The following is a 12760-nucleotide window of genomic DNA, read 5'->3' as shown; positions in this document are numbered from 1 at the left end:
GAGTATGCTGTGCACAATTGACTGCTGATTGTGTTGACAGGATATACAAACATGGTGCAGTGTGTTGATTGTAAAGCATTCCTGGGTACTGAGAAAGGCACTATATAAGGGTAAAATCATAATCTCTAGCAAAAAATAGACTCGAAACAAAACAAAAAAACTGTGTGTGATCACTGCTTCACCCCAACAGTGCAGAAACAGTTGCTGCTTCTGGTCTAAAAAGGGCTCTGGCTTTAATCTGGTAGATGCCCACTGCGAGAAACCTTGAGAAATGAAACCACAACAGACGTCAGACACCTTGAGCTCTCAGACCAGAACAGACACATTTTATTCTGTGGCATTCACAATATGCTTTGAGATCATTGTTAAACATGGGCGTCCAAACCACAAAAATTAAACATACCATTTTGCGTTTTATATATAACAAATGACGTTTAGACTTCATTTGTCTAATGAACTAGCACTGACACTGGAGTGTAGAGAATGTCACGGAATGCTCCCCTTCCCACTGTTCACGTGCTACAGCCCGCCACATTTGTACCCACTCTCCTGTTGGTACACACCTGCACCTGATTTATTGTCGTTATGTTTGTATGTATTTAAAGCCCCTGTTAGTTTGCCCAAAGCTCAGGAAGAGGACTGCCTCAAGGACTCCACCTCTAGGATGGGCTCTCCCTGGGTGGCTGGTGACATTTGGGCCGTAGCACGTCCGGACTCAGGGTGGACATGCCCCTCCAGCGCCTGCCCTTCCAGCAGGCTACGTCAAGGCGCCTTTTGTGTTTGTCTGCAGGCACATCGACTCGTCTTTGTGTGCACCCACGGTGCATGTGGGTGCAATGTTTGCCCTGGCTGGGTCCCACCAAGGAGGAACGCCGCAGCCGCGCTTTCGGACACGAAACAATGGGCCTGCCATGGAGCATCACCGGACTGCCCCAGGAGAGGCACAGACTTTGTCTTTCCCCGTCATGTACTGAGAGACCTCCCTTGTTGGCAGCTCCTAGCCTGTCTTGTGCTGGATGGGCAGCAGATTTTGTATTTAAATCCCTGTTGGAGTGTGCCTTTGTCGGTCTTTGGTTCTGTTTGTGAGGCACGTTATGTTCCTGTTTGTCGTTGCTTGTTCCACGTGAGTGCTACTGTGTTCATCGTAGTGTGTCTAATAAATATTTGTGTCCTGCTGCTTGCTCTGTGGCAGTCGTGCCGTTCACAGCCCCGTTAGTTCTCACTTCCAAACTGTGTTAATTGACGGGATTAAATTAAACTCCATGAACTTGGAGAGAACACTGATCTGTTATATAGATCTATATATTGTAGATCAGTGGCAGTGACATGAAATTACTCACTACCAGAAGCAAGTTTCCATATTTTTCACATTCTTGCCCATTCAAGTGAATGAGGTTTTTCACCAGGCAGATTTTACTCGTGTTCGGTATGACGAACGCTTTATACAGCAGAGTTAGTGCATTTAAATTTAGCCTAAATAAGATACTTTAGCAGGTAGCATATGACAGGGGGAGATCAGGGACCACACCCTTATTCAGCAGTCTTGGCTCTGCAAGCAGATTGGTCAGTACTTCCATAGACATTCCAGAAAATTCTAATTTAAAGCCTCAACCCAACCAGCTACGTGATTAAGCAAAAAAAAAAAAAAAAAAAAAAGACTTTGTACATAAATGCTTCATGAACTACAAATTGCATAATGCCCTCATACAGGTAGCTGAGACATGTATACACAGAGAGACTGAGTTACAACGTCATTTGTCATGACATATGTCATTTCGACAGAGATAATCATAACATTCATTTGTGTAGGCCAAACTCTCATCTATTAAGTCTTGTTCTTGTCTGCCCCAACTGCTCTGGTCATCTGTGGTCTCTTGCAGAGATATTGTTATTCATCAATTGTTATTCAGGACTGTAAATCATTCTTCTACCAGCTGTGGGTTCCTCCAGGGAGGAGGTGATCGTGAAAGATAAGATTAAACCTGCCTAGGTGTCGATTTCCAGTGCATGTTTTTTTAAAAACCTGAGAAATTCTTACTTGAACTGCACAAGATATGTGTTACAATTAAAGGAGTATTTGACCATCACTGAACTAAACGTTACTGGTAATGTGCACAGATGACAGCACAACAACAAATAAGACTTAGCAGAACAAGTACAAGTAGTACAAGTAACTCAGACAACTAAGAGTTTGCTAAAGCATACCTACAAAATCCATAGAGCTGGATTCATCAGGTCTGTCCTCTGATTCCCTACCAGCATGCAGCCTGTAGAAACACACTTTTTAAAGGCTTTCGCTATTAAACATAGTTGCTCGTGTACATGTACTTAATTATGTCAATTATATATGACATACTTAACTGCTAGGTCTAGTCAACTACCAGGATGGTTATTTGGAATTTGTCTTGAGCCAATTGATGATGGTACTGGAAATCACTGAGAGATTTCCCAATCGATGTTGGTATGATGGATGCATGACAATCAAGTTATAAGATTTAAATGTCTGATTATATTGATTATAGATTATGTCAAATTATATTTGTCTTGTAATCAGTGATTTTTATATACGCCTTTAGTCATTTCTGTCTTTGCAACAAAGCAACAAATCAACAGATGAGTCAGTTTAATATGAACCAGCCTTCACTACTTCTAATGTCTGCCTGAGAACTCATCAGATTCAGGATGAATGTGTATTCTAAGATCACATGATCTCACAAACCTCCATAGAATATGTTGTGGGGCAGGTTTGATGAGCAACTCACCCAGTTTGGATTACATCAAGGTAATGAAATAAGCTGTAAATCAGTCTATGTTAGTGCCCTACACTCCTGCGTATACATGCATGCAGTGTATCTATATAACCAAGTACTTACAATAGCAGAGAAAATTAAACACTCACCTTCAGTAATATGGAGCACAAGAAGCATATAAAAACACACCTGCATTCTTACTGAGTTCCACAACACACTACACAGAGCTACAGCAGTAATGCTGCTACACATCTTATACACTCTACAAAACTACAGTGTACTGAACACTGAAAACTGCAGCCCAGACTACAGTCTGTCTGTGAGAATCACTACACAACTATGACCTGGAACTCTACAACTCTCAGTAGAACACTGAAATTCACCACTCTAATGTCCACACAGTAGACAGGACGTGTTTTCAAGTGCAAAACAAAGTTTTCCTCGACTTCTTTCTCTCTCACATACAGACTCTCACGCACATACAAAATAAATGTATGAAAGTGTCTTTCTAGTGTCATCACTAGAATATTTCTAAAATTTGTTTTCATGGGGCCCCTACATGGCACAGCGCTCATAGGCTGGTCTGTACTCTTCCTGTTTGGTAACTGGGGACTGTCTAACCCTGCCAGCTCTTCTGCCCTAAGCATCATCTCCTGTGGCCAGTCTAACTATGAACCCTTTCACACCAAGAACTGGACCAGAGTCACCTGTTTGGGATAAAAGGTGATTTTCATATTTGGTGTTTTTTCTTGAGTCTGAGTGAGACTGTTTCCATTCACTGATCTGGTTTCACACTGTGTACAATTCTGCAGAACCATCTGCTCTACTTTGGTGTTCAACCCTCCTGATCAAGGAGGTCCAATGCACTCCTGGTCCAATGCATTGGTGAATTTGTACACCAGTAATGTGTACATGTGAACCAAACCACAGCTCAGAATGGTTTCCACTTTAAGGTCCTAAAGAGAAAGAAACAGACAGTGGCATCCAACTGCTGTCAGTGAACTGCACTCTACACACATTCTGCTGTCAAACTTCACCACACACCTTCATGATGTATGTGGTTATCAGTGGGTGTAAACAGAAACCACAACTCTCTGTCCTGCTTTGGCTCTTTATTTATGAAACAGCAATAGAATCACAGTGGAAGTGATGCGTAAAGCCAACGGCATTTGAGTCTAAAATTACCTGATTAACAGAAAAACGTGCTACTATTTAAAGATTAAATATACTGTACAAAAAAAATGCTTCAACAGATACACAAATAAAATGCAGAAAAAACAATCTGCTGAAAAAAAAAACCCATAATGTAACAAAAAAACTAATTGTTTTTGCAAATGTATAGAACAAAAATGATGCTTGTAGGAGTCACAATTATAGTTGTAGACTGAGAATATTTAAATTGATATTTACAGCATTTAACATTTAGATTTAGCAGTTAGCCTCCTTTCCCAAGTGGAAAATGAACCCAAGAGGAATAAAACCCAAGTACTCTGGTTCTTGGAGTGAATACACTGTAATGTTATCAGTCTTAGTCCTGCCCCTGTCACTGTTAGTCCTCCCCCTACAATTCCTAATTTATGCCAGTCTGAAGTCACACCTGAAGTAACTAATTAGCAGTTAATTAGCAATTACCAATAGATACAGCAAATTATACAAAGTCAGCACTGAAACCAAGACAAAAGAACATAACTACAGTTCTTTGGCTCCCATACAAGAAAAGTGTAAGTGTGTGTGTGTGTGTTTTTGTTTGTTTGTTTGTGTATACATACATACATACATTTACGCTCATGTGTATGTTTAGGTTTGTTAATTTAGTTTGACACGTGTATTCTGTATTATCCATTGCTGTGGGTGGTCCAGTGGTGTTAATATGGGCTACAGTAGAATACACATCATCCTGCAGAAAATATCACAATTACAAAATATTAACACACACGTACAGAATAATGCACGCACTGTAGTGTGGATTAATACAAGTGTTGACTAGAGACTTGTAATATACATTTAATCCATAACTTAATTTATGCAAGCACGTGTGTAATCTGTTTTATACATTCACAAACATTTAAACACACTGGCCACTTTAATAAAGACAAAGAAATCAACTGCAGTCTGTAATTTAATATGTGCACCTATCTTACAGGTGTGCACCACTGTTTATTGGGTGACCACTGGAGCACTGCTGAGTGGATCCAACCTGGATGGTGGACCACTGTCAAGAAACAAGTGTCTCTGCAGTGGTAGTGTCTTTAGGGCATGTATGAGTGTGTAACAAGAAAAGCAGTGTGTCTGCAGTTTATACACAAGCCTGTGGAACTGCACACAGGTATATAATGCAGCTAGAAGATAACCGGATGTAGTGTAAAGGTGATCCTTATAGAGTGGCAGAGGAGAGTAACCACATACATACATACATACATACATACATCACCTGCCCTTTTTAATACAAATAATAAATGCGTGTTGATTAATTTTTCTTTAATTAATGAGTGCTTACTGAAGAGAGCTTGAAAACTAGTCTGACCAAAATGAATTTTTCCAGTACACGAAAGACACCCAAATGACGTACTGCTCCGGCCAAATAATCCAGTACGTGACCAGGCCTGTCCCTATGGTGAACTGCATCTCGTCATGCAATGGTGGAGGTAAATCAGAAGTGGGTGGAATTTCATATGTTCGCGTGAGCCCTTAGTATGGTTTGTGTTTTTTACACTGGATATTATGCATACTACTACAGGGAACAGTAAACAGTATACGGTATATAATGAGTCCCGTATGCAGCATATAGTATGTAGTAAGCTATTTTGAATATAGTCCAAAGGCTTCTTGCCTCATGTCGGTGTTACATAAAGGGAATGGCCGGCAAACAAAACTACATTATTTTCCTTTACCCCGGATGGCCGAGACATGCTTTGCTCCTTTAGTTTAGAACAAAAGCTGTTAATGTTGCTAACAAACTCTGAAACAGCTTCAAGCGGTCCACCATCATCCCGAAGAAACCTCGACCCTCCGACCTCAATGACTACCGCCCTGTCGCCCTCACATCAGTCGTGATGAAGTGTTTTGAAAAGCTAGTCAGAGACTTCATCACATCTTCACTGCCAGCCTCCATGGACCCACTGCAGTTTGCATACCGCCACAACTGCTCCACTGACGATGCAATTGCACATCTGCTCCACACTACACTGACTCACCTGGACGAAGGGAGGGGAAATTGTTAAAATGCTATTTGTCGACTACAGTTCAGCATTTAATAGTGAGTAGGGAGGGGATGATGGTGTTAAGTTGGGGGATCTAGGACTACATACATCCCTGTGCGAATGGATCTCCAACTTCCTAACAGACAGATCACAATCAGTACGGGTGGGCAACTGCGCCTCATCCACCCTCACCCTCAGCACTGGAGCTCCTCAGGGTTGTGTCCTAAGCCCCCTGCTCTACTCACTGTACACCTACGACTGCACAGCCACTTCCAGCTCCACTATCATTGGCAAGTTTGCTGACGACACCGTTGTCATGGGTCTGATCTCGGACAACGACGAGAGGGCCTACCTGGAGGAGATTAAACACCTGGAAAACTGGTGCCAGGAAAATAATCTCCTCCTAAACATCAGTAAGACAAAGGAGCTGATCGTGGATTGCAGCAAGAAGCAGGAGCGGCACTACCAACCTGTGAGGATCAGTGGAACCACGGTGGAGAGAGTAGATAGTTTCAGGTACCTTGGTGTTCACATCTCGCAGGACCTGTCCTGGTCCCGCCATACCAACTCCCTGGCAATGAAGGCTCACCAGCATCTTTACCACCTCAGACGCCCAAGAGACTTCAGACTGCCCTCCAAAGTACTGCGGAACTTCTACACCTGGACTATCGAGAGCATCCTCACGGGGAACATCACAGTCTGGTTTGGGAATAGCACCAAGCAGGACAGACAAGCACTCCAAAGGGTAGTGCGTTCAGCAGAGCGCATCACTCACACGGAACTTCCTGTCCTGCAGACCATCTACTACAAGCGGTGCCAGACCAAGGCCAGGAAAATTGTGAAGGACCCCACCCATCCCAACAATAGACTCTGCTCTCTGTTGAGGTCAGGGAGGCGCTTTCGCTCCCTGAAGACCAAGACAGAGAGGCTGAAGAGGAGCTTCTTCCCACAGGCCATTCGGGCCCTGAATCAGGGAAACTGATACTGTGGGGACCACCACCACCATGTAACATAACTGTATATCTGTGTGTGTGTGTGTATATATATATATATTTATATATTTATATTCAATTACCTTGTTACACAACAACTGTAGATATGTTATTATACAAAATGGATCTGTACATTCTGTAGATTGTGTACATATATACACACAACCATATACATTGTGTATATAATCATAATATACATATATTGTACATACATTGTTAATATATTTTGTACATACATAGAATATATATATTTCTCTTTGCATATATATATTTCACATATAGAGAATATCTATATTTCTCTATGCACCCCTGTTTTCTTTTCCTCAGTTTGGACAGAGCACTCTCCACCATTTCACTGCGAGTTTTGCTGTGTATGGCTATGTATGTGACGAATAAATCAAACTTGAAACTTGAAAGCCAACAGCAACAGCAGCCAATAGCCATTGTATTATGTTGGACACTGGAGGTCAACAGCAACCCAAGAATAACTTTAGTACATAGTGTTCAAACATAAGTTAGCTCGCTACATGTCCACAAACCTTTCTCAACCTGCTCAAACCTCATCCAGATTGTGGTGACGAGTTTATTCACTTTTCTAGTTCACAGTGAGTCATACTGCACATTGAAAAGTCTGTGAGACCTTTATTAAGACCTGGATGCTGTTTGAGCTGGTTGAGAGTCATCTGTGGGCATGTATTTACAAAGGTTAGATTGGGTTGCTGTTGCCGGTTATCAGTCAGCAGATTTCATGTCCTCCTCGTGAATCATTTTATAGACTTTTATAGACTGTTTTTTCCCATTATTTTCTATGGTATATGTCACAGTGCCATGTCTCTGCATGTTTGAGTTACTTCAGTGCATGATGTTCGAGGATTCTAATAAAATTACATCTTTTTGATAACTAAAACCATCTGACATGAATCTGATATGACCTGTTAGGACGTTTATCTCCTGTCCCTCTCGTCTTGTAACCTTTCTGGCTCTTTTCTACTACTTCGGTTGATTCAGGAGTTACTTCTGAGTGCAGTGAGCTGCCTAAAAAAGGCATAAAAGGTACTGCCATAGAGCAGGTGATCATAATAAAGTTATCACCAAGCACACACACACAACTAAATACTCCTTTAAATGCCTGAGCTGTCTATTAAAATATTTCCCCTCTGATGCTCTGAAACAGACACTACAGGTAACAGAAGCGTTACTCCATGACTCATGGTCATCACTAGTTAAAGGCCAGCAGATGACTACCGGTAACTAGTAGGTAGTAAATAAAAAAAAAAAAAAAAAAAACATTCTTTAATGTCGTAGACCTCCCTTTCCTAGTACAGACTCAGGCACCATTTAGGCACCAGCACAGTTGTTAAAAGTATCATTTTAGTACCGGCATCTGAAAAACCCAAACGATACCCAACTCTACTTGTGAAACCCACAAAATGTCACATATGTCATTTATCAGTCAGGAGAGCTCATGTCTTCCTCGTGATTTTTTATAGACTGTTTGTTCACTCTATTTTACATGGTACATGTCACAGAGACACACTTCTGCAAGTTTGAGTTACTTCTGTGCATGTTTATTTAGTCTAATAAAATGACAAAATTTGATTGGCTAAAACCGTCTCACATGAACCTGTAAGGACCATCATTTGGTGGGACTTCACTTCTCCTGAACCTCTAGTCTTGTAACTTTTCTGGCTCTTTCCTACTTTGTTTGATTCAGAAGTTAGAGTGCACTGATCTGCCCCAAAAGACCCAGTAGAGTAAAGTATAGAGCAGGTGATCATAAAGTCATTAACAAGCAGAAATTAGCACACACGCGCGCACACACACATACACGATGCAGCGCTCAACATCTAGAATAGAACCACATGCTGCAAAACTCATAAGTGAATGTGTTCAAAAGTCACTCTGGTAAGCCACAGCACATTAGACAAATAACTACTCTGTTAAACTACAAAGCTAACTAGGCATAATATGAAGAGTTTTACTTTATCTCTGTAGTTCTCTCATTGGCATATAGAGCATAACCTATTGCGCAAATTCTGTATGCTTGACATTGCCTTGCAAGCATTTTTTCTTTGCCATAGAATTGATGAAATTAACTTTTGAAATTCAGCTAATTAGCATAACCTCTGTTAGGAAACAAAATGAGAACACACTCACCAAAGTTTATGCTTCCTGTAGTAATGTTTAAGAAACTGGCTTGAATTGTCTTCACCCTATTAGGATGCAAAATTCAATCCCAGCAACCAATGTTTACTTGTTTCCTTGCCTTTGAGAGACAGAATGTTACTCTCTAGGAATAATATGAAGAACTTTACCTGATCACTGGAAGCTGTTTCATTGGCATGGAAAGCAGTCCCTATTGCACAGATTCTGCATCATAAACATTGCTTTGCATGGATTTTAATTGTCAGGAGACTAGAAGTAATTTACTTTTAAGAATTAGCTAAGTAGCATAACTTATCTCTGTTAGTAGATCAAATACAGATGCACTCGTGGTGTTTCTGTTTTGTTTACTTTTGTTTGAAATACATGGATTAGCACACCCATCATGCTACAATGAGTTTTACATCATGCCTGTGACAATTGAAATCAGCCTTAAGCACAGCTCCTAAAGCACAGTCCTTGCATCACCGGAGCACAAGTGTGCTGCATATATTGACTTTCTCAGTTTGCAAATAGAGACCCAACAGAGAAACTACTCTTTATGTCCATACTAAGATGATAGTAATCTTCTGATCTTGAAATTTTAATTTTGCACAATGTGGAACCAAGTTGCAGAAGAAGACGTTGGGGATTTCAAATGAGTTATAGTGCCAGAGTTTGGAGTACAGGAATTGGAGAACTCAATCGGAGTAACTAGGGAGTTCAAAAAATCTTTTCACTCTGCTGCAAGAAGGCCATTCGATTCCCTGATGTCTACTTCAAATACAAGAGACAGAAACCAAAGAACCAACTACTGTTTCTGCTCAGCTTCAATTCAAGGACCTTTTACATATAATGCAAACGTGATGACCACTTCACTACAGAAATCATGCAAAGACTCCTTGATGCAGTATGGTATCACTGCACTTTCAGAACAATCTTTTCACCAACTCATCCCCAAAACTGATAATGAGTGCAAGTTATTGAGTAAAAGAATGAATATAATTTATGCCAAAACCTTTCATATTAGCAAGTTCACAAATAGCTGCCATTTTACGCAAATTTAGTTGGTATGTTGGATGGCCTAAAATGCAAATAATGAGCAGATGTACCTAAAATTCAAATGGTTCACAATTCTAATTTTTCAGAAATATCTGATTCAAACTTGCAGAAAAAATATTGTTTAGCTGACAGGGAACCCTCTAGTCTGAGCGACACTTCAGTCCAAACTGGTGGTCCTGGAAAGTGGTAGGTTCTGTTCTGGCTTTCTAAACTTATGCAGCAGGGCCATGTGAGATCTTCACTGCTTAAGGCCATAAAACCCAAAGATCACTTTCTTTGCTGTCCCAATAGTTGTCCTCAGAACCTCACTCCTCTCAATTGTACTTTGAAGTCATGAACAGTATTGCCTTCTTTTAACGTTTTGAATACAGTTAAAAAGCAGCTCAGCTGCAGTTCCATGATGGTGAGTTTAAGTTGATTTCCCTGTGCAGTTCTTTAGCCTCGCCTGCCCATGCTTCCCTTTGTTCCAACTATTTCAAACAGCAAAACTGGATGAGAAATGCTTCTGCACAGTATATAAGCTGGGACCTGTGAACTGGAAAGCAAATGCATTGACCACTACTCTAGAAAAATCAAGAGAGTTCAACATCTAAATCAATCAATAATTATCCCCCCAAAAGGTCTGGTAGTTAACAGGATTTATGATAAAATGATGCTGCGATTAGACAAGGAGCTTGGTGTCTCAGTCTCAGGACCTAAAGAGCAAACTGCAAAAAGAGACACCCACTTCATACACTGTTTACAAAAAACACTTGCCCCACTAGTGTGCTATCAAGAGGGATGTTTCTGCCCAGTTTCAAACTGAGGACCTTTCGCGTGTTAGGCAAATGTGATGACCACTACACTACAGAAACCACTGCTAAAAGATTCTTTGGGCTCACTCTCCAGCTTTTGCTCATTTTTGGCACTTGAAAATCATAGCTTTAAATCTGGCTAAGGAGTCTGACTTCTCAATCATTAGGATGAAAATTCTCACAACCCCACCAAAGTTCTCTTGTTTCTTACCATTTGAGGAACAGACTGTTGCTAACTAGGCATAATATGAAGAGTTTTACTTTATCTCTGTAGTTCTCTCATTGGCATATAGAGCATAACCTATTGCGCAAATTCTGTATGCTTGACATTGCCTTGCAAGCATTTTTTCTTTGCCATAGAATTGATGAAATTAACTTTTGAAATTCAGCTAATTAGCATAACCTCTGTTAGGAAACAAAATGAGAACACACTCAACAAAGTTTATGCTTCCTGTAGTAATGTTTAAGAAACTGGCTTGAATTGTCTTCACCCCATTAGTATGCAAAATTCAATCCCAGCAACCAATGTTTACTTGTTTCATTGCCTTTGAGAGACAGAATGTTACTCTCTAGGAATAATATGAAGAACTTTACCTGATCACTGGAAGCTGTTTCATTGGCATGGAAAGCAGTCCCTAGTGCACAGATTCTGCATCATAATCATTGCTTTGCATGGATTTTAATTGTCAGGAGACTAGAAGTAATTTACTTTTAAGAATTAGCTAAGTAGCATAACTTATCTCTGTTAGTAGATCAAATACAGATGCACTCGTGGTGTTTCTGTTTTGTTTACTTTTGTTTGAAATACATGGATTAGCACACCCATCATGCTACAATGAGTTTTACATCATGCCTGTGACAATTGAAATCAGCCTTAAGCACAGCTCCTAAAGCACAGTCCTTGCATCACCGGAGCACAAGTGTGCTGCATATATTGACTTTCTCAGTTTGCAAATAGAGACCCAACAGAGAAACTACTCTTTATGTCCATACTAAGATGATAGTAATCTTCTGATCTTGAAATTTTAATTTTGCACAATGTGGAACCAAGTTGCAGAAGAAGACGTTGGGGATTTCAAATGAGTTATAGTGCCAGAGTTTGGAGTACAGGAATTGGAGAACTCAATCGGAGTAACTAGGGAGTTCAAAAAATCTTTTCACTCTGCTGCAAGAAGGCCATTCGATTCCCTGATGTCTACTTCAAATACAAGAGACAGAAACCAAAGAACCAACTACTGTTTCTGCTCAGCTTCAATTCAAGGACCTTTTACATATAATGCAAACGTGATGACCACTTCACTACAGAAATCATGCAAAGACTCCTTGATGCAGTATGGTATCACTGCACTTTTAGAACAATCTTTTCACCAACTCATCCCCAAAACTGATAATGAGTGCAAGTTATTGAGTAAAAGAATGAATATAATTTATGCCAAAACCTTTCATATTAGCAAGTTCACAAATAGCTGCCATTTTACGCAAATTTAGTTGGTATGTTGGATGGCCTAAAATGCAAATAATGAGCAGATGTACCTAAAATTCAAATGGTTCACAATTCTAATTTTTCAGAAATATCTGATTCAAACTTGCAGAAAAAATATTGTTTAGCTGACAGGGAACCCTCTAGTCTGAGCGACACTTCAGTCCAAACTGGTGGTCCTGGAAAGTGGTAGGTTCTGTTCTGGCTTTCTAAACTTATGCAGCAGGGCCATGTGAGATCTTCACTGCTTAAGGCCATAAAACCCAAAGATCTCTTTCTTTGCTGTCCCAATAGTTGTCCTCAGAACCTCACTCCTCTCAATTGTACTTTGAAGTCATGA

This window comes from Electrophorus electricus, chromosome 2, assembly GCF_041902795.1.
Source record: "Electrophorus electricus isolate QZ-2024a chromosome 2, ASM4190279v1, whole genome shotgun sequence".
Classification (NCBI taxonomy): domain Eukaryota; kingdom Metazoa; phylum Chordata; class Actinopteri; order Gymnotiformes; family Gymnotidae; genus Electrophorus; species Electrophorus electricus.
This window is presented reverse-complemented; position numbering follows the sequence as displayed.